The sequence below is a fragment of the Bemisia tabaci genome, chromosome 8 (assembly GCF_918797505.1).
Source record: "Bemisia tabaci chromosome 8, PGI_BMITA_v3".
NCBI classification, from domain to species: Eukaryota; Metazoa; Arthropoda; class Insecta; order Hemiptera; family Aleyrodidae; genus Bemisia; species Bemisia tabaci.
The window spans coordinates 40,742,080-40,768,724 of NC_092800.1; the positions used below are offsets into that span (position 1 = coordinate 40,742,080).

General features: G+C 42.0%; 1 non-coding gene across 6 annotated transcripts in view; it reads right to left on the reverse strand.

Moving 5' to 3' along the window:
• LOC109038355 (uncharacterized) overlaps window positions 1–26,645 on the reverse strand; it is a 121,092-nt gene that overhangs the window by 75,625 nt on the left and 18,822 nt on the right. For 3 of the 6 annotated variants that reach the window (XR_011900440.1, XR_011900436.1, XR_011900439.1), the window contains exon 2: window positions 21,362–21,472. This is a non-coding gene — a transcript (uncharacterized protein). Of the gene's footprint in view, window positions 1–14,177; window positions 14,368–21,361; window positions 21,473–26,645 lie in introns of those variants that run through there. The other 3 variants (XR_011900438.1, XR_011900437.1, XR_002009574.2) reach the window with 2 other exon arrangements.

Consider the following 26,645-nt stretch of genomic DNA (forward strand, 5'->3'; position numbering starts at 1 on the left):
AACTTATACAGGCCAATCGGAAAGCAACAAAGATCTCCAATATTGTAAGGATTGAAATGACTTATTTTATCCTCTTAGATAGCTTGGGCATGAGACACTAACCTCGAGTTCCTCTCAATTGAAAGCCCCTTTAGAGTGGAGTAAAACACACTCAAACTGCGAGTTAAGGGGACGATAAATAATATATGAGCCACCGCTGATGTAAGGAGGACGGCAAAAGAGCATGCAAAAGCAGCGAGGGCGATGGACAGGAACAGTAAATGGTACATGCGACTATTCGTACTTCTAAGCCACCGCGATTGCATATTCGAAGATTTGAAGGCGTTTTGATTGGAGCAGGGTCACTAGGTTCGTTTTCAGGACTTTATTGTTACGACTTCGTACTCGATTGATTGAGGTACTTAATGATGGTTTCAGGTATGGCTTTCGACCCGAGGTCGTCTCAAGATTAACTTCAATTTCCAAAGATATATTGTTTGAAAGACGAAAAGCAAACAAGACTGGATACTTGCACATTATTTTTAAATAAATCGTTTTATTCTATAGCTTAAGTTTTTTCGTTCCATGAGAGACAAAAAAAAATAAGATAGAGGGGAAAAATATAAATAATTAAACTACTCACACATGTAAGAAAAAAGAAAACGGAAATTAGAAAACTATAAACAAAAGCAACGGAAATGGAAAAAAAATTATTTCGTGCAAAGAAAAAGTAAATGATACGAAATAATTATGGGATTATGCACAGCCGGGAGCCCACCACCATGCATGTTGTAACGCATTTGATGATGAGTTCTCTTATAAGCTCTTCCGTCAGACTGAATAATTGGCACTTAGGAAAGCTGAACAATTTTCCGTTTCAACGACGCGCGAATCATTTTCCACACAATGCGAGTAAGCTGCTTGGCATGGGACTGAGGCAGAACTTACAGCTGAAACCTCACTACACTTAATGACATTGTTCGTGTTCCTGGTCGTTAAAATGTTGATGATGACGCAACACTCCACTCCTCGCTGATGCCACAATTCGATAATATCCTTGAACTGAAGTTCCGTTTGTAAAGACTCTGGCTATTTTCAGATTTTCTATGAAGGTGCGGAAACTTGGGACCTTTAATAGAGTTATAGAAGACTCATTTTTTTCATTTTTGTACCTACTAACATTAAATTTACGAATCACGATGGTGAATCTTTTATCTCGCGTCAAAAGCTCGCCTCGTTATTCTGTAAATTTCATAAGTCTCGATCTTCGGTTAAAAAGTTTGACTGTATACTCTGAGTGTTTATTGGTACCTACTCACTATCTAAAATACTTGCTTTTTCATTATCTTTTCTTTACATTTTCCATTCTTCTGCCCCAGAAAATAGTCGCTGTATGAGTTTCCCAAAACCCTAGCTTTCTGGTGGCCCAATCGACACTTTGAACTCTGACAAGAACTTTCGAGAAACGAAAAAAAATCTGAATTGAAAAAATAAGACCATGAAAATTCTAGAGGAAACCAGTAAACAAAAATGCGCAGAACTAAAACAAGATTTTGCGGGAAAATGATTTAAAAAAACCTGTATAAAAATTGCATACCTCTAAGGCTCTCTCTTTCGTCATCGCAAAAATCTCGAATTAAAGCGCCTTACCGCGAAAATTCCGCAAGATTCCTTCAAATTCGACCCGACCTCCGTAAATTCGCGCTTTTGCAAATCGTTTCCGTGCTACTTCTTCCTGACAGTGGACACCCGACCTACTCAGAGTGCGTATCGAATTTGAGCCTGATAGAAGTAGTGATAGAAGCGGCCTCAAAGGGGGAATCAAGTGGCATCAGAGACGGGAATCGGACCAAGTAAAGGGCCGGCCGGCCCGGCGACACAGCACATACCGGGAACCGGGTACAGCTGGATGACTCGCTCAATGAGATTTTCCTGGTATCCGACTCGGACATTCCCAGAACTCACCGCTTGCCCCCCCCCCCTCCCTGAGTCCCCCTCGCCCCCCCTTCTTGACTCCCCATCCCCCTTCAAGCCCACCGCCAGCGCCAATTTGAATCTGCCGACGTTCAGAACTTAAGACCTGCCATATCCATTTCTGATGACCCCAGAGCTGCCATGATAGCGAAGAGAGCAGTAAGTGCCAGTGGCGTGGCGTGCTTTGCGATACATCGATTGATACGCCACTCAAACCTATGAAAAAAGATCGATTATCAGGGTGTTCGCAGCGAACACCTTAGTAATCGATTCTTTACCATAGCTTCAAATGGCAAGATATCGATAATCGATTATTTACGCTACGCCACTGGTAAGTGCATGCTGGGATGAACCACGAGACACATAAAAGCATGTGCTAACCATGGTTCATACAGAAATGCACTTACTGCTCTCTTCACTATCACGGTGGACAACTCCATCGGTGGCGAGTCGTGCTTTGCGACAAATCGACTGATCGGTCATTTAAACCTATGGAAAAGGGTCGATTATCATGGTTCACCTGAACGATCGATTCTTTGCCGTATCTTCAAATGAGAACATATCGATAGTCGATAATACACGCCTCGTTGCCGAATGGGACGTCTTCCCTAAACACGACATTGTAGGTCTGCGAGCGAGCGTATAATGCTGATTTTAAAAAATCAAGTTTTACCGATGAACTTGCGCACCCCCCGTTTGTGATCGAGAATTGTTCTCAATGAAAAACAAGCTTTGCAGCGGAAGCTCGTGGATGAAGTGAGCATTACTCATTTTGAATATTTATGTCCGATGAGTCACATTTTTCCGTTGTTTTTTCTTAGTCCTTTCATTAGGGTCCTCAGTTTTGGCGAGTCAAAACTTCGCCAAGACGCTGATAAAAACACTCGGAACACCTATTTGCTTATTACTTTATCTTCTGGGTCGGTCGCGGTCGGCTCAACAACCGACATCAAACGCGCAGAGCTCACTTTTATAAATACGCCTGTTTCCTTATCGAAGGTTGCCTAAGCGCGGTCCAATCGACTGATTATTGTATCGAATTGCTTTAGACAAAGTCTCATCCCGACTTGGCAGCGATCTCTTATCTTGCTGCTTCATTTAAACGTGGTGATACGCACGGTATGAACTGTGCTCTGCAACCGCTGATCTCATGACTGACTGACTGACATTAGCAGTGATTTCATAGCGATTTCAGGAGAGGGTCTAATTACTGAAAATCGAAACTGTTATCAAGGAGGAAACGTCAGACTGTGACTACGTCACGGACATTCAACAAGTTGGTTCCCACGAATATCGGATCACTCAACCTAACTTGAATATGATTCAGCCGTATGAATTTGGTTCCGCTTTTAAAAAGCTCAAGAGAAACATGGATTAGGAGGTTTGCTCCTGGTTTTGCAGAGTGATGGAGGCTATTTCTTCCGCGGGTTCTTAGCTTCTTGACGTTGGAGACTAAATATTTCAGAAACCCCGCACTAACAGTCTAGGCAATTTAACCAGGTGAGGGAAAAAAGAAAGAAGTATGGAGACTTGGAAAATGGAAATATAATGCCTCTATGCATAAAATTCGGCTAGCATGCAGTCATGACGTGGCGTGCCGAGCGCAATGTCACGAGGGAAGGCGAAAAGGAAAGCCGGGCGCCTTCAATTTTGTGCATGCTTCACGCACGTCCATGGAGCTCGAATAGTTGCATCCCGCGCCGTGATTGTTCCGTCGCCTGCCTTCGCGTCGTTTAAACTGACAACGATTCAATGAGCAAGAAGTCGGCGCTTTTCTTTGAAAGTTTTGACAAATTAAGTTGGGATTGGTAAACCGATTGCTCGTGTATTAGGTCATCTAACTATTTTAGGCATGTGTTGCACAAAACGCTAACGTGTATAAGCAATTTCGAGGGATTAGTGAAAATAAAGGCAAACTCGAAAGTAAAAGGTTCCGTTGATGCTTTTGGGTAGACTCTGTTGGAATATGCAAATAAACCATGGTGAGTGCTTAAGAAGTAGAAATGGTAATAATAATAAAGAAAGGAAAAGGAAGACACAGAAACAATCCAATACGTTATTTTAGATTCGATCTGGCCTTCATTGCTTACAAATCATCATACACAGTTTTGTGCACGCGTTTCACAGTAATGCAGGTTGCATTGCTAAATTAATACAAAGTTGACCGACAGGCTTACATTGCATAAAAATCTACAGCGCGGAAAAAATTGGTTGAATTTTTATCACAATCTATGCAATTAGTAACTTGTAATTAACTCTAAAACGTTACACAATCTGGAGAGCATCTGGATGAACATTGCTCGGTTTGCAGAGACAGGCCTGAGCTGGCAAGGTCAAAAATTCAAGCTTGTCTTCTTCGACCCTTCGTTATCCACTTTGCCACGCTACGGCAAAACAACGTATGGACATGGCCAAATTGCCAAATTTACGACGTTGCCGCATATACTATACTCTGGGATAATTATTGTGAATTAATTCCCAAATTTTTCGGGAAAATTCCAACGCGATTTAATTTTAGAGAAAAAATATTAGTAGACTTTCTCAAAAACAGATATTCCTGTCGGGAAAATTTTACATCATTCAGAAGTTCATACGCATTTTTTCTTAGCGTGGCAGTGTTACATATGGCACCCTTTCTCTATTCTGTAAGGAAACGACGCGTGAGCTGTCGGATGTTGCCATACTTTCCCTGATAAAAAATTCATTTTTGAAGGAAGTTAAAAATATGAATCCTTTAAACTATCGGATACTACCGAAATTAACTTCGCTAAAAAGGTGGAATAAATATGGTAAGAACTTTCCCTGAAACTTCGAACTTCAACGAGTTTTTCCTTAGCACAGAAATATACCTCCGAAAATGACAAAATTGAATACAGCTATGCCAGGGTAAAACACCATGTGAGCATTTCAATGCTGTGAATTTTGCCTGATGTAATAATGATAGTGAGCGATGCAGTAAGTAATTTTTGAAATTTTCAGAGACGCTAGAAAGCCGCAAATAAATCTCTCTGAGAACTCTTGAAATAAAATTCAAAATTTTTCCAGAAAATTCGTTTTATATCGGAAGCAATTTGACAACGTTCAATAGGGTTTATTCGGCGTTTTAACACGATGTGAACTTCGAACGGCAACGCCGAGTGTGTCGGGTTGATATCAGCATCAAGTCGACGAACGGGTTACGTTTAATCTGCATAATAATGGCACGAAGAACAGCGAGAAAAAAGTAAAAAGAGTTTCGTAACACTCATGAAAACAGTTGATTTTGAGACAGAGAACAAAAACTCAAGGGCAACCCGCTCCTCTCCTCGCCTGCCACCCTCCACCCCACACAATTTACTACATCAGTTGACAAATCTGAGGCAGTGATCATTACGGAAATTGTAATTTGTCAAGGGGCTTTAATGCGAGGTTTATCAATTCAAAATCTGTCGTTAGTTCCTTACTGATTGTAAAATGGAACACCTGACAAGGTACCATCTAAAGCACTTCGTTGTCCTTTTCCTGCCAAAGAAGCACAAACGCCGACGTGTAAAAATTTCCGCCACCATTTTATTTTTTGACAGAGAAATTGTTGGTTGAATCTATATGAAAATTTCACTGAATTTCATCGGCAGTACAAAGAACATGCAGTGAAATTTTCGGACAGCTTCGTTAATCAATTTTTCTGTAAAAAAGTAAAACGGCTGCGGAAATTTTGAAACGTCGCATGGCGCTTTTGGTACATTGGCCGGAAGGTGCCGGACGACATGTTACCTCCTTCACTAATATTGTGAGCTGCAGGTATCTTCGGAGTTTTCAATTCCTAATAATTTCGAGGCGAAAAAAAAGAAAGAAAGAAAAAGAAGACTTTGAAACCATTCCCTGTCACTCTCTCTATGATAACGAAATACTCCAAAACTAGTTCAAATAATTGAAGACTTTCACTCAGTTTCGTTTTTTTCTTTCTGTTTTCCCCTCAGAGTTGTATTCTAAACCTGAACGAGTTTAGTATGAATAACCGACTGAATAAAATGCGGTTTTCTGACGCCTCGATATCAACTTAAAAATTGATGTTTCTCCGAGAAGTCTACATAATAAGGCGAATATTTCATTTACTCTCGTACGAGCGAGAAATGAGGCTTTTGCTTTGCTTCTTAACGCAGGTTTTCCACACGTGTTGATCACTTCGTCGATGCTTGATTCCAGCGGCAAAATCGCAATTATTTCATTCACGAAATTCCACAGAACATAAAACTAGCGCGGGTACTGCTTTTCTTGGAAACAGCCAAAAGTTGGCAGGTCGTTAATTCGCGCGCCGACCGCGAGGCAGCGTTGCCGTAAGGACGCAGAATAGCGACGACATTTGTTAAAAAAAAAACTAGGAATGTGATGAAGTTTCCACGAATTTGAACGATGCAGAAAGTTACGATGTTGCAGTCAATGTTCTGGGCAAAAAATTTACTCAAAAAACAAGAAAAAAGAGCCTATCAGTCTTGTGAGTTAAAAGTTCGAACTTCTACGTCTCGCAGGACAAAGTAACACCTAAGTGACACTTTTAGCAGACGAGACTGACGACATTGATGCTCTTCATGCTATAATCTGCAGAAAATTTACGGAAAAATTGAAAATTTCATGGGGTGTGGAGTTGTTGGGGGATTTTTGGCTCAACTAGTTGTTCATCTACCATCACTGGAAATTCGAACCAATTCGTGCGCATAGTACACCGAATTTAACTTGCTTCACTCTACTGAATCACTCAGATTGTTAGTAAGGGTATCTGAGAAACCACATTTTACAATAAAGAACCACTATTTCTGGCTCATTTTAGATACAACATATGAGCAGTTGATTTCCCCTGCAGATACGTGCTTTTATGGGAAAGCTAGAGATAGTGGTTCCTTATTGCAAAATGTAATCCATATTATATCAGGGCTTATTTAGCAGCAATCCCGGCGCGAAAATCGGGCGGGATATTCGGGGCGACTCTGCAACACGGTGGCTATGGCGGTGGGTGGGTCAGGCTCTGGAAGGGGGGGGGCTGGGGGGGATCGAGTTCAAGGCGACCTGGACCCGGACAAACCCGAACCCGAATTGTGAGTTGTGAATGGTCCATGGGATGATGAGGATGAGGATGAGGAAGGAGATAATTCAAGGTCTGCCCCGACTTGAGATGCGGTTCGCGTTTCGCGCCTCCACGCGGCCGCCGTCATTAGGAATAAAGGAATCGGCACCGTCATGGGTCCATCACTCCGCCGGTTTCGCGACCATAGGTAGATTCGGGTGTTCTCAAGGTCTCCGCGGCTATGCCGAATAACCCCCCCCCCCCCCCCCCCCCAACCAACGCCCGCGCGGTTTCTGACAGAGAGTCCCGATGTGACTCGTGTTTGGCCGATGGCAATTAGGCGGCGGTTTCGTTGGGAGGCAGGGTGGCAAAATTTAGTGGAAAATGAAATCCTGAAATTTCTTGAAATATTTCTGAAAATATTTCGCGGTTTCTGACAAAGAAACCCGATATGACTCGTGGTCGGCCAATGGCAAATAGGCGGCAGTTTCGTCGGGGGCGGGGTGGCAAAATTGCATGAAAATTAGAATCTTGAAATATTTTATGAAATTTCAGATATTTTTAACAGATATTGGAAAATACCGGTTGAAATACCGGCGAAATGTAAAAATTGTGACTCTCTTCTATTTATGTGTGTTTGAGAGCAGGCTGCACACTCTAGCCCCTGAAAAATATGAACTATTTCACAGCCTCGTAAAGATTCATGGAATATTTCACAGCATCGTGAAGTTTCATGAACTATTTCACTGAAATCTTGAGTCTTTCATTTCTCTTCGCGGCAATTTTGTGAGGAGGCACGGTGGCAAAATTTCATGAAAAATAGTATCTTGAGATTTCAGAAATGTATGAAAGATACTGAAAAATACCGGTTGCTTTGCATGTTTTGCAAAATGTAAAAATTGTGACTTTCATCTATTTTTGAGTGTTTGAGAGCGGGCTGCACACTCTAGCCCCTGGAAATATGAAATATTTCACAGCCTCGTGAAGTTTCATTAAATATTTCACAGCCTCGTGAAGTTTCATTAAATATTTCACAGCCTCGTGAAGTTTCATGAAGTATTACACTGAAATTTCTAATCTTTCATTTCTTCCTCACGTTTCATGCCACCCTGTGAAAAGGTAGTGTATTTAGACGGATTTAAAGTGGATCCACAGCTTTGGCGCAATGCACACTGGGTTCCACTGATTTATTTCAAAGTTGCATCGTTTCGTCTATTTTCTCCCTGGTAAAAATTGGCAGTAGAATCTGTGTTTCCAAAATACCATAGACCTACGGCCGGCTGTAAGATTTCCAATAGCTTCTATAGCCGGCCACACAATTACTTATAGCCTTTTATAGCCGATGGCGGCTAAGCAACTCACAGCCAGGCGATAAAGTGTATGCTAAACGTTACTGATTACGGATGCTAGGACTTAGTGAGTTTTTGGACCACTGCTCTCTTTTTGGGCCGTAGTATCTTGATTTATTTTGCGAGAAAAGCTCCGTACTTTTGACGGATGCCTGCCATTCCTAATATGTTAGAGCGCCTTCAGTTTCGTATGATACTGTGCAATACCTCTGGTGTGAAATAGTTGCTTCAAGCGCCGTGGCACGCTGCGGTGCGGCAGGCGGGCAGCCAGCGCGAGACGCGCATTGGCGCCTACAAACCTAACAGGGATACTTCACGCGTTGCGCAATGCGTGAAGTATCCCTGTTAGGTTTGTAGGCGCCAGTGCGTCGCCGCTCCGCTTTGTGTTAGGCTCTAATATTTAATGTGGCGAAGTCAGCGTTATTCAACTCATGATTTTGAAATGTTTGCACATCCTGTATGGATTATTCTCGTTTTAATTGATGAAAAAAAAATATGTATTAAAGAAAATATAACGTGTGTTTTGTAAATATTAAGGTGGTTCCGTGTCTAACTTAATGATTTCCAAAGCACACAAATTTTTACACAACTTCTTATAGCCTTTTATAATCGATGGCGAAAAAGCAACAGCCAGACGATAAAGTGTAAATCCCGGCTACAGGAACTATAGCCCGGCTGCATAATTTTGTATCGCTTCGTATAGCCCGGCCATATGATTTTCTCCGCATTCTACAGCCAGCTTTATGATTTTCTGTAGCCTTCTTTAGCCGGCTATAAGAATTCCTACGGTATTTTGAAACGCAGCTCTTATCGTCAATTTTACTAGGGTTGGAAAAAATCATATTTTAGTTTTAGGTTGAATCGTTTGGGAGGAATGTTCGAGCCGACGATCTAAAAAAAATCATCCAAAATATAAAAATTCAGTCGAAGGTACAGTTTCAAACGAACCATCCATATCGATACATTCAACTCCCAAATCACGTAGCTCAGTTTGCGACATTGCAGACATACTGTCATACTTTATTCTTCGGAGGAAAAACTACGCATCATTCTTTAAAATTTCTGTGATTTTACTGCTCTGTGCAAAGTAAATTCTTTGACAACTTCACGAAATGATGTTGATTCGCTTTCACAAAAAAACCAATTATAGAAGCGGAGATTTTTAGACACCGCAAACGAAATACGTGGTTTGGAAGAGACACCCATCGAAAAGGTACTTTAGAATATCGGAGTGATCAACTCTACGGATTTTACTCTGATATTTCTGACGGTTTAGGTAAGCTCAAAGCTCTGCTCAAGCAGGAAACGGATGCAAGCTGAAAAGCAGTTTAAACTGCGCGAAGCGATGTCAAAATTAAAGTAAACAAATTAATGAAAAGTGAAGCTAGTTGCGTCACATGCCGCACAATTTTAAACTTGAGAGGTTAAGCTGAAGGTCGAAGTAGTTCCTAGCGATACGGATACCGCGTGGATTTGCTCCCATAGCTACGGAGCGAGAAAACTGTCGGGAGTCAAGTCGAAGAGTCGAAACTCCAAAAATAAAAAACTGCAGATATTACTTGGCGGGATCGAAAGAAGAGAGGAGGAAAGTATGTAAATACCAGGAAAGTTCTGAAAAGCACACGTGGCGAAAGTGTACTGGACGCGCAATTCAAATGCAAACAAATGTTGAATACTCAGATAAAAAAAAACTTCAACACACTCCTCAACACGAGGCCAGCCACGTTGTGACGTTGGGTTTTGCGGCACTGACAATCGGCAGGGGGGAAAAACTGCTCACTTTAACTCGAAAAAATGACTCACTGTAGACAAAATGCTCGTACAGTCTATACCTACGCTGTTTATGACGAGAGAAAATAATGAACTGGTAGCCCGTGAAAAACAAAAAATAAAACCAAAAAACACAACAAGGCTAGAATGGAAATACACTGGATCAAAACTTCATGGCAGACAAGTCGAATATCCTCAATCAGAAAAAAATTCAGCCAAATGCAAAATATAAAAATCGTTCAAGATTCATTTATGATCAGGAATCTGAGAAAAAGATTTTCAATTTCTTGAAATTTTTATATCTTACGTTCAATTGAATTTTTCTGTTTGAGAATGGTGGTGGTCGACCGAGGCGTTTTGTTTATTGTGCAACTTTTACCGATTAGACTCTGTTTCTCGCAACCTGGTTTTGATGCATTAATGCATTAGGTACAGTGTTTTCAAAATCGTGCAACTTCTTTTTTTCTTTTAAAATACTGAATACATGTACAGTATTAAACTTTACACAATTATTTTCTTCTAAAATTAACAGTTTTTTGGTGTGAGATAAAAGCTATTTGCTTTTCTGGGAGATTTTTTAGATAATTGTGAAGAAGCAACAATTTTACAACACTGTGATCGCGTTGGTTCCTTTTTGCTAAATGCGATCCAACAAATTGTAAGTCTTTAAAATCCTAACTCTTGGGATACATCAGCGGATGATTCGGTTATGTTGAATCAACTGCTCCGTCTTCCGTGCGACATGAAAGTTGGAACTAATTAAGTTTTGGAAGTCAAAAGTGACCTTGCGAATTAATTGAATACGTAGGCACCCGGCACCGGGCAGAAGGCAGACAGATGGTGCGGCGCTGCCAAATCAAACTTGTGGGAAAATTTTAAGGGGGCTGAGACAGTTCGAGTTATGAAATTAAGATACTGAAATGTGACACGTGGGAATCTGGAACGGAGAACCAGAAACACGAAAAAGGGGTACCCTCGCTACCGTGAAGCAATTTTTCCGATTATTCGACACCCACCCACCCCTTACAGCGCGATCGCAACGCTGATAACGACACCCCATATATTTCTAAAAGAAATTGAAAAAAAAGCTTACATTTGTACCCATGAACTTCATTTGGCGAGGCAAATAAATTAAATTCAAATATGATCGGAAAAACGAATATTTGGACTGATAAATCGGTAAATTTGTGTATTCAAGAGAAAATACAGTTGAAGAGTAATGTTGTGAAAAATACAAGTGAGAAAATTGTGTATCTTCCACGGAAAATACACTAGAAATGAATGCTGAAGGAAATTACTGGCATTCTCCGAATGCTCGCGTAGGCGAAATGGGCCCCACGTGGTCGAATAGGTACTGGTATCATCGAGAAATGACACGCTCACTTTGAATACGCACAAAAAATAGCTTTCTAACAGGCGAGAAGCGGTGACTTTAACGCCGTGTCAGTTCGCCTTCAACTTAGAGCGTAGGCAACATTCGCTCACACGTGGTCGAATAGTGGTATCATCGTGAAATGGCACGCTCACTCAAAATACGCACAAAAAAGGTTTTTTACCGGACGAGAGGACGTGACTTAAACGCCGCATGTCAGTTCGCCTTCAACTGTTAGTGTAGGCAACATAGGCTCCCAAGTGGTCGAATAGTGGTATCATCGCGAAATGGCACGCTCACTCAAAATACGCACAAAAATGGACCGGACGAGAGCAGTGACTTTAACGCCATGTCAGTTCGCCTTCAACTGTTAGAGTGGGCAACACGGGCTCCCACGTGGTCTAATAGTGGTATCATCGTGAAATATCGTATACGTCTGAAGTTTACCGATCACTGAAAGCGAAAAAAAACGTGTATTCACAGAAAACAGATGTGGTTTTACTTCTTAAATTAATTAATTAATCTAACGAAAATTATCGCTTTGAAAATGTCTGTCTATGAATATTCTGGATAGAGCTTAAAAGACACTCATGGAAAATTTCAAGAAAAACTGTTGATTAACTTACGTAAAGGGAAAAAAACGAGCGAAGTTTTGAAACTTGGCGACCGGAGGTAAAAAAATTCCAGTTCGAATCCGAAGATCGGACAACACGGGAACTACACGAACAACTCAACGTGCAGAACAGTATGAAATTAAATTATTCTAATAGCGCTGTTGTATAATGGGCTGATAGTCTGCCCTGCTGTTCAGAAAGCACACAACTTCCACCAGATTCGTATGTAAATGCGCGGCGTTCGCTTAGCGCGGCAGTAATGTGTTAATCCGCTTTTAATGTTTATCTGCCCGGTCGTGCTCGCTATCTCGCGAATTTCAATGAGTCAAGAAATTTTCCGCAACGAGACACGTGTGGTTTATGAGAACTGACGGTGGTGGAGCAGACACCGAGTGTAGATGAGGGAATAAGTGAACACAGTTGCTTTCATAGAAGGGACGCTGAAAGTTTTAAAGTTTAGACATTTCTATTCAAATGCAAGACAGACATACCTACTAGCGTAGACACAAAAAAACGGGGAAAAAACGCAGTACTCGTCAGAGGAAATACTCGATAAAATTTGGTTTTATCAAGGAGAGGGTAATTACTCTCGTTACATGCCTATTCTAATCGAATGCTTGTGAGACGGAACCTCTAATTAGATCGCGTTATTAAGCAGAAAGGAACCAAGCCACATCAGTTATTGCCAGATTTGATTGGGCAATTTAACGTTTTACATGAAAACAGTTAGACGGATTTGTTAGCAAATTTCAGCATATTTTCTACACAGTGCAAAGCAAATTCTTCAAAATTTCTAAACGAATCCGCACAGACGTTCTCTTGTGAAAAATTAAATTGCCCAGTTAAATATAGCAATAGCTGATGTGGCTTGGTTCCTTTCTGCTAGACGCGGTCCAATTATTACCTTGTACTGGCATGACGGCAGGCAACACTGGGCAGAACTTCTGAATTACGATGGTGGATGCAGACTGTCACTGCACTGAAGGGTTGAGAAACAGAGGGGTTGAATTGCATTGCCAAATTTCCAAGTTTCATCAGACATCTTACTTCCATATTCATGGACAAGGGTACGTGTTATACAGCGGAAATTTCTTGTAAGTACTTCTCGTCAACTCACGGGACTAACTCACGAAACACTTCTGGATAAAAGTTACAACTTTTAATAGAAGGGAAAAAGAGAAAACGGGGAATGGTGAAAAAGCTATTTACAATTTTCTGCGTAAGTATAAAGGACTTTTTTCACTCAAATAGGAGTACACTAAAAGCTCAAGTTCGGGAGATGCAAAATTAATTCGATGATTTAAAGAAATTAATTAGGGGAAGAAAATCGTAAAATAAAAAACTTTATTACAGACAATTTAGGGACAATTTTGCCAAATATTGCCATACCTACCCCAATACTGTCTATAATGAGATACAAATAGGTACCTACAGATTATGGCCATGAGTTAGTCTTTACATGAATTAGTTTAGAAAAGGCAATTTAAAAATTGTTCACCTACGATAGTTTAATTTCTTCCTTAAATTAATAGAACATTACGGCGAGAAACCTTCTTTGATCACTTCCCAAAACCGAAAAAAAATGAGAACGGGAAAGAATGGCAGCTGCCCGCGTGAGAGAGTAATGTTGCGAAATCGCACCGAACAAACGCGTCCATCTTGAATAATCGTTCTCACTCACGTTTGTTATCAGGAACAGATTGCCTAACCGTTGAGCAAAATTTGAAAGGCCCTAACTTTCAATTCTATTTCAAGTCGGTTCGCATTTCATTTTTGAAAATCGCGAGATCCTGGCGAAACGATTTTTCCAAGAAAGCGAAACGGACGCACGATGAGAGGCTCAGACGAGGCCGGCTTTTAATTTCACTAGTGCAATGCGTTAAGTATCTCTCGATCGACCTTGTCCTTCATCAACGTTAACATCCAAAGGAAAGTGAAAAACTCATCAACAGGCCCCCCCCCCCCCCCACGCGGAAAAAAGGGGCCGGACAACCAGCTGACGGCTGGGAAGCAGGTGAACCGGGAATTTCACGTCTCGTGGGTTTAAGGCGTGGAAAAATAAGTGGTGATGATCATACCTGGCGGTGACAGGAGAGTAATCCAGGATATTTCGGGGAGCACACACGAGATGACGGCGAAAGCGCGAAGGACTCGGCAAGACTGGCCTAAGTGACGGGCCACGAGGAACGGAGCGGGAAGGAACGGCGAGGTCCGTGCTGAAGCGAGACAGGTCTGAACTTGGGCGCGCGACGCGAGGGGCCGCAGTGCAGGGCTCGCGGTCCGCTGGAGGGGGAGGGGGCGAGGGGAGAGGGGGGGCAAGGGGGAGAGTATTTCATACAACCTTGGCCATGTTTGACCTTGACATTGAAGTTGCATCAGATCGATTGAGCAAAACACTGTGCGCGCGCACCTTCCACGCCCGACAACCCCCTGAGCCCCCCCGGCCAGCCCCCCCCCCCCGAGCCCCCCGCCCGCAGTGGCGACTCATCACGAATCAAAGCTGTATATTGAACAATTACTGGGCTTCTCGCGGAGCTGGTGCTGGGGCTTGCTCAAGACGGATTCGGATGAGCATCGCGCTTCGCGAGGAGCGGGTCTTCGTTTGTTGAATGATGGATGTAGGCTATAGCCAAGATGCCTACGGTGTTGCCGGCTTGAGGGTCTCTGCGCGCGGATGCAAAATTTTCTGCAGTTTTGCCGTTAAGTCTCGCGGAAAATTTTTGGACTCTTGTAAAATTGTAATACGCTTAGGACGGGGGATTTCATAAGCAAGAATAGGGGGGCGGGGAACGGTGGCATGAAACGTAAGCAGGAATGAACGATTGGAAATTTCAGTGAAATATTTCATGAAATTTCAGAGAAATATTGCATGAAATTTGACTAGGGTGTGAAATATTTCATGTTTTGGAGGAGCAAGAGTATGCAACCCGCATTCAAACACATATAGAAGAAAGTCATAATTTTTACATTTTGAGAAATATAAAAAGGAATCGGCACTTGTCAATTATCTTTCATAAATTTCTGAAATTTCATGAAATACTGCACGTGAAATGTCAAGATTTTTCATGACATTTGGCCACCCTGGGCCGGGGAGCCAGGTCCCACCCCCCACAAATCTACTTTCCCTGGTAAAAATTGGCGATAGGAGCTGCGTTTCAAAATACCGTTAGAGTTCTTATAGCCAACTAAAGGAGGCTATTGAAAATCATATAGCTGGCTGTAGAAAGCGGAGCAAATCATATAGACGGGCCATACGAAGCTATGAAAAAGTATACAGTCGGGCCGTATACAGTAGTTGCTATCGCCGGGCTGTACACTTTATCGCCATTGGCTATAAGAGGCCATAAGAAATTGTGCAGAAATTCGTGTGCTTTGGAAATCATTAAGTTTGATACGAAACTACCTCAATATTTACAAAACACACATTATATTTTCCTTTAAAACACATTTTTTTTCATCAATTAAAATGAGAATAATCCATACAGAGTGTGCACACATTTCAAAATCATGAGTTGAAAAACGCTGACTTCGCCACGTTAAATATTAGAGCCTAACACAAAGCGGAGCGGCGACGCACTGGCGCCTACAAACCTAACAGGGATACTTCACGCATTGCGCAACGCGTGAAGTATCCCTGTTAGGTTTGTAGGCACCAATGCGCGTTTCGCACTCTCTACCCGCCCGCCGCGCCGCAGCGTGCCACGGCGGTTAAAGCAAATATTTCACACCAGAGGTATTGCACAGTATCATGAGAAATAGGAGGCGCTCCAAATCATTAAGAATGACAGGCATCCTTCAAAAGTACGGAGCTCTCCTTGTAAGATAAATCAAGATACTCCGGCACAAAAAGAGAGCGGTAGTCCAAAAACTCACGAAGTCCTAGTATCCGTATTTTGTAACGTTTAGCATAAACTTTATCGTCTGGCTGTTGCTTAATCGTCATCGGCTATAAAAGGCTATAAGAAATTGTACAGCCGGCTACAGGAGCTATTGGAAATCTTACAGCCGGCTTTAGGTCTATGGTATTTTGGAACACAGATTCTACTGCCAATTTTTACCAGGGTTGCCTCTTTCAGGAAATGTGAGGGGTTTTGCTAGATTAATAGGTGACGTACCTTTCACCTTTCATAGTGGAATTGGGTTCATTTTTGGTCGAAAACACCTTAAAATTGCTCCGGAGACGACTCAATTTTTCAAAATTTTCCGGGTAGGCCCATTGGACGCACTTGTGAAGCAAGGCGAATTCTCAGAACGCTCCTTTAAAGCTAGAAGAGTCCCGTAGACGTAGGCAGACCAATGGTTATGGTCCTAACATCCCTCAACATGAGCTATTTACATGCCGGCTAGAGGACCGCGGCTAAAATATGAACTTGAAACTCGGCAACAGGGCTTTGTGGGTCAGGGGAACTTCCCTCAATCTTCATCATGTAATCTTTGGAATGTAATAAAATTTCCGTGCCGAAAAGTACATATTGTGGGCGTGTCCTCTTAAAAAGCGAACCAATAAAGGAGCCAGTCGAAAAAATCACTTTCACTGTTTTTACTGCTAGGACTTCTTGTTGGTTCTCTATTGATTGGCTGCTATTTTAGAATTACCGAGTGACTACGGAAGAAAGGAGGGTGGGAGAGGGCCAGATCTATTCCTATGCCTTTATTAGCAAAAAAATAAAAAGCAAACCAGATATTTTTATGGCCTTGACCCCAGTTTAAGCTTGTTGTTCCTTCCTCTAAGTTTCTAATTTCTCGTTTTCTCTCTTTTTTTCTGTTCATTTTATATTTATTAAGTATCCATTGTAACAGCCGCCCATAAAAATTTTTATTGGAAAAAAGTGTTCGTAATAATATGAAACAATTTTAAAGACAGAGGAAAATTTAAAAAAATCACAGCTAACTATTTCCTCATTCATAAAATTAGGTTTTCTCCACAAGGAATGTTCGTTTACTTGTAATTGTGGGTATTGAGTTAACCTGGAGCTTAAGTTTGAGTTTCCCCGCAGCCCCGCTCTGAATCTGAGAGATTTCGTTAAGAGGAAAAATATGAAAATAATTCTCGCCTAATAATGTCAGTTCTCACTAGTATACTTATCGCCCAGGTATTGAGAGGTGCATTTAAATCCATGATTATTTTTCTTTCCTTGACAAGTTCATTTTCTAAAAAAGCAATCTGCCCGGTTTTCAAAGTCTAAAGAATAACTTGACCATTGTGTAAATAGCTCATTACATTTCTGTCTGGAGGTTCAAACATTCAGTGGGAGAAGAATATTCATGGTCGTTTTAACAATAGTCTGGAAATTAGTTGATAACATTATCACAAAACTTATCGAGGTAATTGTAAGCCTCGAGTGTGGTGGGAGTCAACAAAATGATTGCAAATTGAATTATTCGATCATGCTTATCTTATATTGCTTTTTCATGCACCTCTTTTGTTTTTTCATCTACATTGATCGCGGCGTTAAACGTTGCCAAATTTCGATAGAAAACTTCAAGAATTCGAAGAGAGAAAAAAACAGTTCTGACAGTGACAACGTGACTGAAAGACTCATGCAGGTTTGTTTTTAAGTAAAAAAATGTTTAAACCTAACTATAAAATGATGGCTAATGAAATCATGTTGTTCAGTATAATCAAAGTTTGTTCAAATTTGCTGCTGATTATGCATTTATTTTCAATATGCTGTATCATTTTAATTTACTGGAGTGAAACGGACCCATTTTACATCTTCATTGTTGATTTTTTAAAGATGACGCCTTCTTATTGGAAGAATACAAATCTTTGACCGAGTTAGAAATAACAGGAGGTGTCGAAGTCTAAATTTGCGCTAGGACAAAAATTTTCGGCGTAGCCTTTAAATTGCTTCTAGTTATTTTATGGCAAGGCTAATGAGTCCCCCCCCCCCCCCCCGAAAAAAAATGGACCCAACGAACGAAGTGGTATAATTCCACCTCGGCAACTTCGAGGGTCAAATTTGAAGATTCCGCCTCTCAAAGTATTATTATGAGAAAAATCTAGAGGTTTTTTGTTCTTCACTTTTCTTGTTTTTTTTTTTTTCATGCTCCTTCACAAATATCGGAAATAGATGATTCGCTTGAGGGTTCACACCTGAGCTATCTATAAAACGTGTGGTTCCTTTCGGTAGACACTTTCCTTTTGTGAATATTTCAGGTCATCAGAAAAAATCTACAATGGAAAAGTCAATATCTCAATTTTAAATTCCCATCATTATTAATTTAGATTCATGGGGGCATGACATTTAATTACACCTTTCAAAAAATTGAATTATTCTATTGTATTATAAATATTTCTTAAAATGATAACACAGAACAGAAAACAGTCGCATCACGAAGGAGCCTCAAAAATTATATACATATTATATTTCTGGCCTATCTCAAAAATTGAAGGCGGGTTGTGAAGTGCGTACCTAACCTTCATTGCCTTCTCGCGTTAGTTTTGCTCCATCTGAATTTTTAGGAAGAAAACGCCAGTGGTTGTTATCTTTTGAAGGAACAATATCTATAGGTACAGCAACTCAACAGAAACACGTATATCTAGTATCACCATACGGTTCATTCCATGCAATATTGTCGTTTTACAATAGTTATAGCATCCAACGAGACGACGCGAAAACCCACGAAGTCTGTTTCTGAGGTAATTTGCTCGTAATGAGTGTTTAGTAGATGAAAAGAGCAGCAATTAAACCACTTATTCAAGAAACATTCAACAAAGATTGCTCCCTGATGAGAGCGGAACGGAAATAAAGTAGCACCAACTGTTGCATGGAACGTACCGGATTGCTGCTGCAGTAAGCTCAAGATCCCCGACAGCCGAACACAAATCATCGCAAGCACGAAGAGGACAACATCGCAACAATAAAACTCCTTAAATTTACAAGAATGTTGAAATCTAGCAGGGGAAATCGAACGAAGTGGGTCAGTTGCGGGACGCACAGGATGGAACACTTGTTAGGATTTGACGGGCGAATGGAGCTGGCGCCGTCGAAGCCAGAGCGCCTACGAGGGGGCGGGGGGAGGGGGTTCGCCGGGGGTTCCGGGGCGCACGCGCCTCGTCGCCGGCCCCCACGCACTTTCCGTCGGGGACACTGGATCATTACTTGGGGTGGGTTGGGGTTGGGGGCGCGAGTGGGGGATGAGGCAGAGCGCCGCTCTTGTCCGGAGCCCCGGCCGCGTATCCTCGGTGGGTTCGACGAGCAGTTGCGTGGTTTCTGCACCTAACGGAGACTGGGCCTGAAACTGGAGCAGAATTGATATTTCTCAACCTCCCGCCGCGACCGCGGCCGCCCTGAAAGTACCATCCTTGGCCCTCTTCGGCTCCGCCACCCTCGAGAGCTTATGACAATGGGTGAGTGATGATGCCGCGCATGGATTAATTGTTCGGGTGACCCTGCCACCGGCTCCTGGTCTTGAGGAAGAAGGAGGAAAAGAAAAAGAAGAAGCGATCCGATGAGGAGTGCGTCATGTCAGGGCCGCAACCCTGGATGGGCTCGGACACAGTAGAATACCATATGGACTTATGGAAAAGTCCCTTATGCCATAGGGATACCACCACCAGGAGCACCATATGGACTGTTCACCGTGTGGAAAATCCATTGGAAAGTTTTCATTTTTTCCTCGCGGAGAAAGAATTTCTGTTCGATCAATAGGTACGACCAGACCGCATTCTGCAATAAGGAACCACTATATCTGGTTCATTTGAGAAAGGACGTAAGTGCCATTAGTTTTCCAATGCAGATCGGTGATTTTATCAATGAGTTACAAATTGTAGTTCGTTTTTGCAAAATTAAAATATATTTAGATGGAAAATCCATTCGAAAATTATCATTTTTCCTCACGGAGAAAGATTTTCTGTTCGATCAATAGGTACAACTGGGCCGCAGTCTGCAATAAGGAACTACTATTTCTGGCTCATTAGAGAAACGACGTAAGTGCCATTAGTTTCCCATTACAGATGGGTGCTTTTGCGGATGAGTCACGAATTGTGGTTCCTTACTGCATAAAAAAGTCCCTATTAAGATGGAGAATCCATGCGAAAGAATGATTTTTTCTTCTCATAGAAAGATTTTCTGTTGTTCATTATAGGTACAATCGGACCACATTCTGCAATAAGGAAATACTATTTCTGGCTCATTTCAGGAGCAGCATATGTGTCATTGGTTTCCCTATGCAGATAGGTGTTTTTATGGAAGAGCCAGAGATAGGTGTTCCTTATTGCGAAGTGCAATCCGACTATAATAATTCCTGGGCGAGAATTTTCACTAAGTCAACAAGATTTCCCTCATTTTAAATGGCGTTGGACCGATTTAGATGTGGCTTTCCGGTTAGCTCAACGAGAATTCTCGTTACATTAATTACCCGGAAAATTGTTCTCAATGTTCGACATTAGGACGTTGCAGCTGAGACAAGATATTTTCAAATCGATTTTTCAGTGCTCCCTCTCACAGACTCAGCACAACACTCTAGGACTCTGGGACTCTGGGTCAATTTAGATCAGAAGTTCACGGTCACATACGGTGTTGGGAGGGGGCTGGGGGAGGCAGTCAAATGATTGGTCTCCCCTCGGTCTCCAATCCCCTCCCCACCCCCACTTTAATTCCACTACATTAGACTCATGAGTTTGTGCTAGCTACAGCGCATGATGCTCTCACCTTCCTCAGTAGAGCCCCCCTCCCCCTCTCCTCAACAGCCCTGACCTATACCTAGTACCAAAGCAGAATCTAAAATTTCTTCAAGGAGCGCTTTCAAATTACAAATTATTTAGTTCCATTTTGAACGTTCTTTGTAGCTTTGTGACGAAAGACACGATACATAGTTGGCCGGATTTATGCCAAAAGGAACTATGTACCCACAAAGTTTTTCAAGGAGCGGTTTCAAATTACACAAAATTCAGTTCCATTGTTTATAGGTTTGTGACGTAAGATAAGAAACATAGTTGGACAGAATTACACCAAAAGGAACTGTGTACCCATAAATAAATAGAATCAAATGGGGGATAAGAAACAAACACGTCGTATGCACATTGAACATAGTTACTTCCTTTTGATTGAAGGAATTTCTACATAGTTCCTTTCAGCATGAACATGCACAGTTAGAATACATTGTGTAACAATGAATTACTATTACTGGCATACTTTAGAAACAACATAAGTGCCATCGGTATCCCTCAGCAGATAGGAGCTTCTAGAGATGGGCCAGAAATAGTGGTTCCTCATCGCAAAATGCAGTCCTGTTGACAATTAGATCTACATCTTACCTTAAAGTTGTGTGGTCTTGTTCGTTTTCTTCCCTTCAGAACATGATTGACTGTCAAACAAGGGTTATCTCTTCACTTTTCTTTGCGATGAAGCAACATTGACCACACATTCTGAAACAAAAAGAAACGAAAATCTTAAAATCGAATTTTGATAAGCACTTGATTATTATTGAGTACTTCACAAATTACAATTCAGGTATTGTATGGTTGAGACATACAATTGATCGGGGCCGGATTCACCTACTTGCCGCCCATGGGCCACCTATATTTTGCCGCCCCCTTCTAATTCGTCTTGAAACTCGATAAAAACCGTCAAATGAACGTGCCAGCGGAGGAGGGGTGCATAAGACACATTTACTCGTGTTGAACACATTTTTTCCGAAAGCCCTGTCAACACCACTTGCGAAAGGTCACGGAACTTTCTGCGAAAGTCAAGTTTCGTAAACCTATCTCTAATGGACAAGGCCTTCCTTTCATAAGAAATGAACGAAAAAATTATGAAAGAACAAACACAAAATTTGGTTTAATGATTTTAACTTCCGCCGCTCCGCTGCGCCGCGCCGTGTTTGGCGCAATGCGTGTAGTAATTGTAGTATTCACGCAGTCTTGTAGGCGCTGTGCGTTTCACGCTGACCGCACTGTGTTCGGCGCAATGCGTAAAGTATTCATGCATTCTTGTAGGCGCTATCCGTTTCACGCTGACCGCAATGAACGCATTGTGTTTGATGCAATGCGTGAAGTATTCGTGCAGTCTTGCGGGCGCTAATATGTGTTACATGCCGCTCACCGCGTGGAGGGCTTCTCCTTTTCATCTCAAGTCCTCGTTATCATTTCTCTCTAAGTCGCGTCGTTCCAGGCCAAATTGCGTGTTTGGTCTCTCTCTTAACTCGACTTATTGAAGGTGCTGTCTCTTGTATCACTAAGAGACGACAAAATTAGAAATTACTTTACTCTCAGGAAATGAGAGATTTTGTCGCTTTTTCTCGTTTTTAATTTTGTTTTTATAAATTCGATTTTTTTTTTTTATACCTCCGCCCCTTAGATTTGCCGCCATGGGCCGCGGCCCATGTGGCCACCCCCTTAATCCGGCCCTGCAATTGATCCAACAAACCATCCCGGCAAACCATTGCCGTTGAGGCCATCTCAGGAACCAACCATCATAGAAATGCATGTTGTATCCAAATCCAACTTCGTATTTTCTTCCCATTGTTTTACGCTAAGTGCATTATTCACATGCCAAAGTTCGTCTCTCGGAAAGTTTTTCAGTTTGTTCATATCGCGCTACAAATCTGTGCGACAGGAGCGTCCAAGTAGTTCATCGAAATAGACGTTGCACTCAAGGAAAACACTAATTGCGTACGTGTCCTATCGCCCTATCGCGGAAACCGTGGGCACATCTCGGATTTCGCCCGCAAAATCGAAGGTATGCAACCCGGCCCACCGCGGAGTTCAAATAGTTGTATGTTGGGTTCGAACCCAACCTCGAATATTTTACGTCTGTTTTACGCTCCGTGCATTCTTCAAATGCCGAGTTTATCGTTCGGAAAGGCATCTCAGTTAGTTTATTTCTCGTTTTTTGGTGCTAATGTTTTTTCTCTGTTAACTGAGGAGCCTAGAGGAAGTCATACGAATATTCCCGGATGATTCCAATTCCAAAGAGAGTAATGGAAAAGAAAATCGTCAACAGATTCATCGACAGAATCATGAACAGAAAAATTACTTCAATAATTTTTTTATGGAAAAAAGACTGGGGAATAATTATTCTGCTTCACCTGGATATAACAAAAATTAAAACATCAGTACCGCATCGGAAAATATAGTTCAATTGTAATCCTCTAGTCATTAGCATGACATTGTGCTTTCGACTTCTTTTTTTCTGAATAGCATTTCTTTAAGCTTCCTCGATTCTCATCAGGCTATGGTAGTGACACCGATTTCAGGGAGTTGGGGATCGAAGCCCCCTGATAAATGGTTGAAACCCTGAGAGTTCTTTCCCGTGCCGCAAATCAAAACGTATGTTCTAAACTTGTTGCCGCCCGCATTAAAATTATACTTCTCGATTGGTGATTATAATAAATTGTTTGCAGAAAGAACCGAAGCCAGAAATGAAGAATAAGAAAAGGCAAAGTAAATACAAATTACGCGATTGAGCTTTGTTATTAGTATATCTCTGCCGTGCTGAGGAAGAACGTCGTATGAACATTCGAGAGTTGCCAAATTTCCTTCGATAAAATGTTAGTTTGGAGTAAAGTTTAGAATGTTTTTCCTTGAAATCTTCTGAAACTTTAGGAGAAATTACTTACAAAATTATCTGAAAAATTGAAAGGAAAATATTCACAAGTTTACCAGGTAATTCGAGTTATATCGAAGGAAACTTGGCAACGCCTTAAGGTTCATACGGCGTTTTTCCTTAGCACGACAGATTTGGCCGAGTACCCGTGGCAGAAGAATAGCCGGCTAATCCATTAATACTGATTAATCACCCTAATCTCGGGATCTCTGAGGTCTTCGAATGTTTTGAGCGTTCGAATCGATGACTGTCAAGGCCACTCTGTTTCCTGGCAGTCGAAATCCACTCGGGACAGACAGCGGCGCTGCAATACAGAATACAGCACAGCCTCAAACGCGAGGCGAGTTGGGACTTTAGAGCAGGTTGTCTGTCAAGTTCAACTCCCAAGTCCGCAATTTCACGTTGCTTCAAGTCCTGTGCTGTGCCCGTGTGTGCGGGCACCGATGTCTAAGAGCACTTCAAATGACATCAAGCTTTATCCATAGACGCCAAATGAGCGGAATATCTCCGATTTTCATCAGGAGACGGAATTTTGCGATCAAAGATGATTGGAATTAAGGTGATTCGTCGCAATTTCTGGCGTGGTCGAGCTGGCGTGCGATATATCGCATCGATTATGTCAAAAGTCTTAGCAGATTCTGAATATTCGGTCAAAAAGGGAAGATAGCCCCTGCGCAAGAGCATAAAGAAACATTTTTAACCAAAAAAATGGCAAAATGTAGATAAATGAAAGGAGAATCTCATTTGGGGGGAAACAATCGCATTGGATTCATCGAATGCGAGTTTTTTTTTCCAAACAGGATTCTCCTTTCATTTCTCTAAATTTCGTCATTTTTTTGGTTTAGGATGATTCTTCAAGCTCACACACCAAGACGATCGTCCTCTTTTTGTCAAAACTACTTGCAAAAGGTCACGGAATTTTCCGCGAAAGTCAAGTTTCGTAAACCTATCTCTAATGGACAAGGCCTTCCATTCATAAGAAATGAACGAAAAAATTATGAAAGAACAAACAAAAAATTTGGTTTAATGATTTTAACTTCCGCCGCTGCGCCGCGCCGACCGCGCCTCACACACCGCACTGTTTGACGCAATGCGTGTAGTATTCGCGCAGTCTTGTAGGCGCTATGCGTTTCACGCTGACCGCACTGTGTTTGGCGCAATGCGTGAAGTATTTATGAATTCTTGTAGGTAGGCGCTATCCGTTTCACGTTGACCGCAATGACCGCACTGTGTTTGATGCAATGCGTGAAGTATTCGTGCAGTCTTGTAGGCGCTAATATGTGTGCCGATCGCCGCGCCGAGGGCTCCTCCTTTTCATCTCAAGTCCACGTTATCATTTCTCTCCGAGTCACGCCGTTCCAGGCCAAATTGCGTTTTTGGTCTCTCTCTTAACTCGACTTATTGAAGGTGCTGTCTCTTGTATCACTAAGAGACGACAAAATTAGAAATTACTACACTCTCAGGAAATGAGAGATTTTGTCGCCTTTTCTCGTTTTTAATTTTGTTTTTATAAATCCGATTTTTTTTTTATACCTACACTTTAAAAATTGCAAATTTTTGCCGCCCCTTAGATTTGCCACCATGGGCCGCGGCCCATGTGGCCACCCCCTTAATCCGGCCCTGGTGGATTTCACTGCGGAGCCCCCTTCTTCCCCTCACAACCCATCGAAGATTCCGCACTGCACTCAAATCACTCCGGTTCTTGCGGAGTGAATTAGGCGCCGGAGTGAAATGCACTCCTTATTTCGCGGGGAAATGTTTAATAGCATGTGCTGGGTGTATTAAAGCAATGAAAGTGCCAACTGAATGTATCCAAGTAGTTTGGAAGAACTTTGGAACATGCTCAAACTGGTACGAGCACCTATTACTACTACAAAAACTCGCAAGTTGCTTGTCACATTTTTGAAGGCCAACTGGTCGGTAAACGTGAAGCACATCGCGGATCAATTCGAAATTTTCGGTGGTTGAAGTTCGTGGTACGACTTCGGACGAAACCATCAAAAAATTTCTGGGCCCGGGGGGGGGGGGGGGGGGGGTTGGACAATCGTCACTCATGTATATCACGAAAGCATTGTCAATCGTGAAAATTCGACCGGTTCGTGCCCTTGGAAAACATTGGGTCATATGATGTTTCAACTTTCATGTGTCATCATTACTCAGAACATGTGATTTTCTCCGCTGTGCCTTTTAACTCTTAATGGACTCTGTTCAAAAAGAGAAAAATAAAAGCTTCGCACGCAACGGAAATAGAAATACCACGAATCATACACGTGCAGCCTGCTGCGGTGGAGCTCATAAAGGTTTCAAAAACCTAGGCTCCAGTTTGCCGTGTAGGTATATAAAGTTCTAAGCGCAACACGATGGTAACCCTTTGCCCGGAATTGAACACAAGCTTTTAGAGTTCTGACCTCAACGGTGGACGTTCAATAATATTCGAAGAATCAATCTCCATAATTTAGTCAAATCCTCTGCGCTGGGTTGGGATAGGATTGAAAATTTGCGCAGGGTTTGCCATTTTGACACCGTGTCACTGTGTGAAGATTTCCAGGGCCGAATAAATACTTACGGCATAACAGCCGTATTCATGGACTTGGCCGTCAGCCCTAATGGTAATGGTGCATCTGGAATTTGATGAGCGACAGGGGTAGGCTTTTCACCCCTTAATTGATCCAATCACGCGTATGAATAATATCGATGCGGGAACACACCTCCAGCTTGCAGGATATTGACCTTTTAAAATACCTCTGAAATACTTTTGACGTGATTTTTTACCACTTTAATGACATCAAATTTTAATGCTATGCAGCATCAAATTTAAATTTGATGATTTTGAGGCGAATGTGCATGCACTGAAAAAAAAAAAAAACTCCGGCCGTGGGAGCCGCAATTACGGGCTGTATAGACACACCGTCCTTTCCGGGCTCAAAGGCCGAAAATTCCGGCTGCTGGAGGCGTAGCTTCGATTGCTCCGGGTTCAGAGGCCGAAGCTACGGC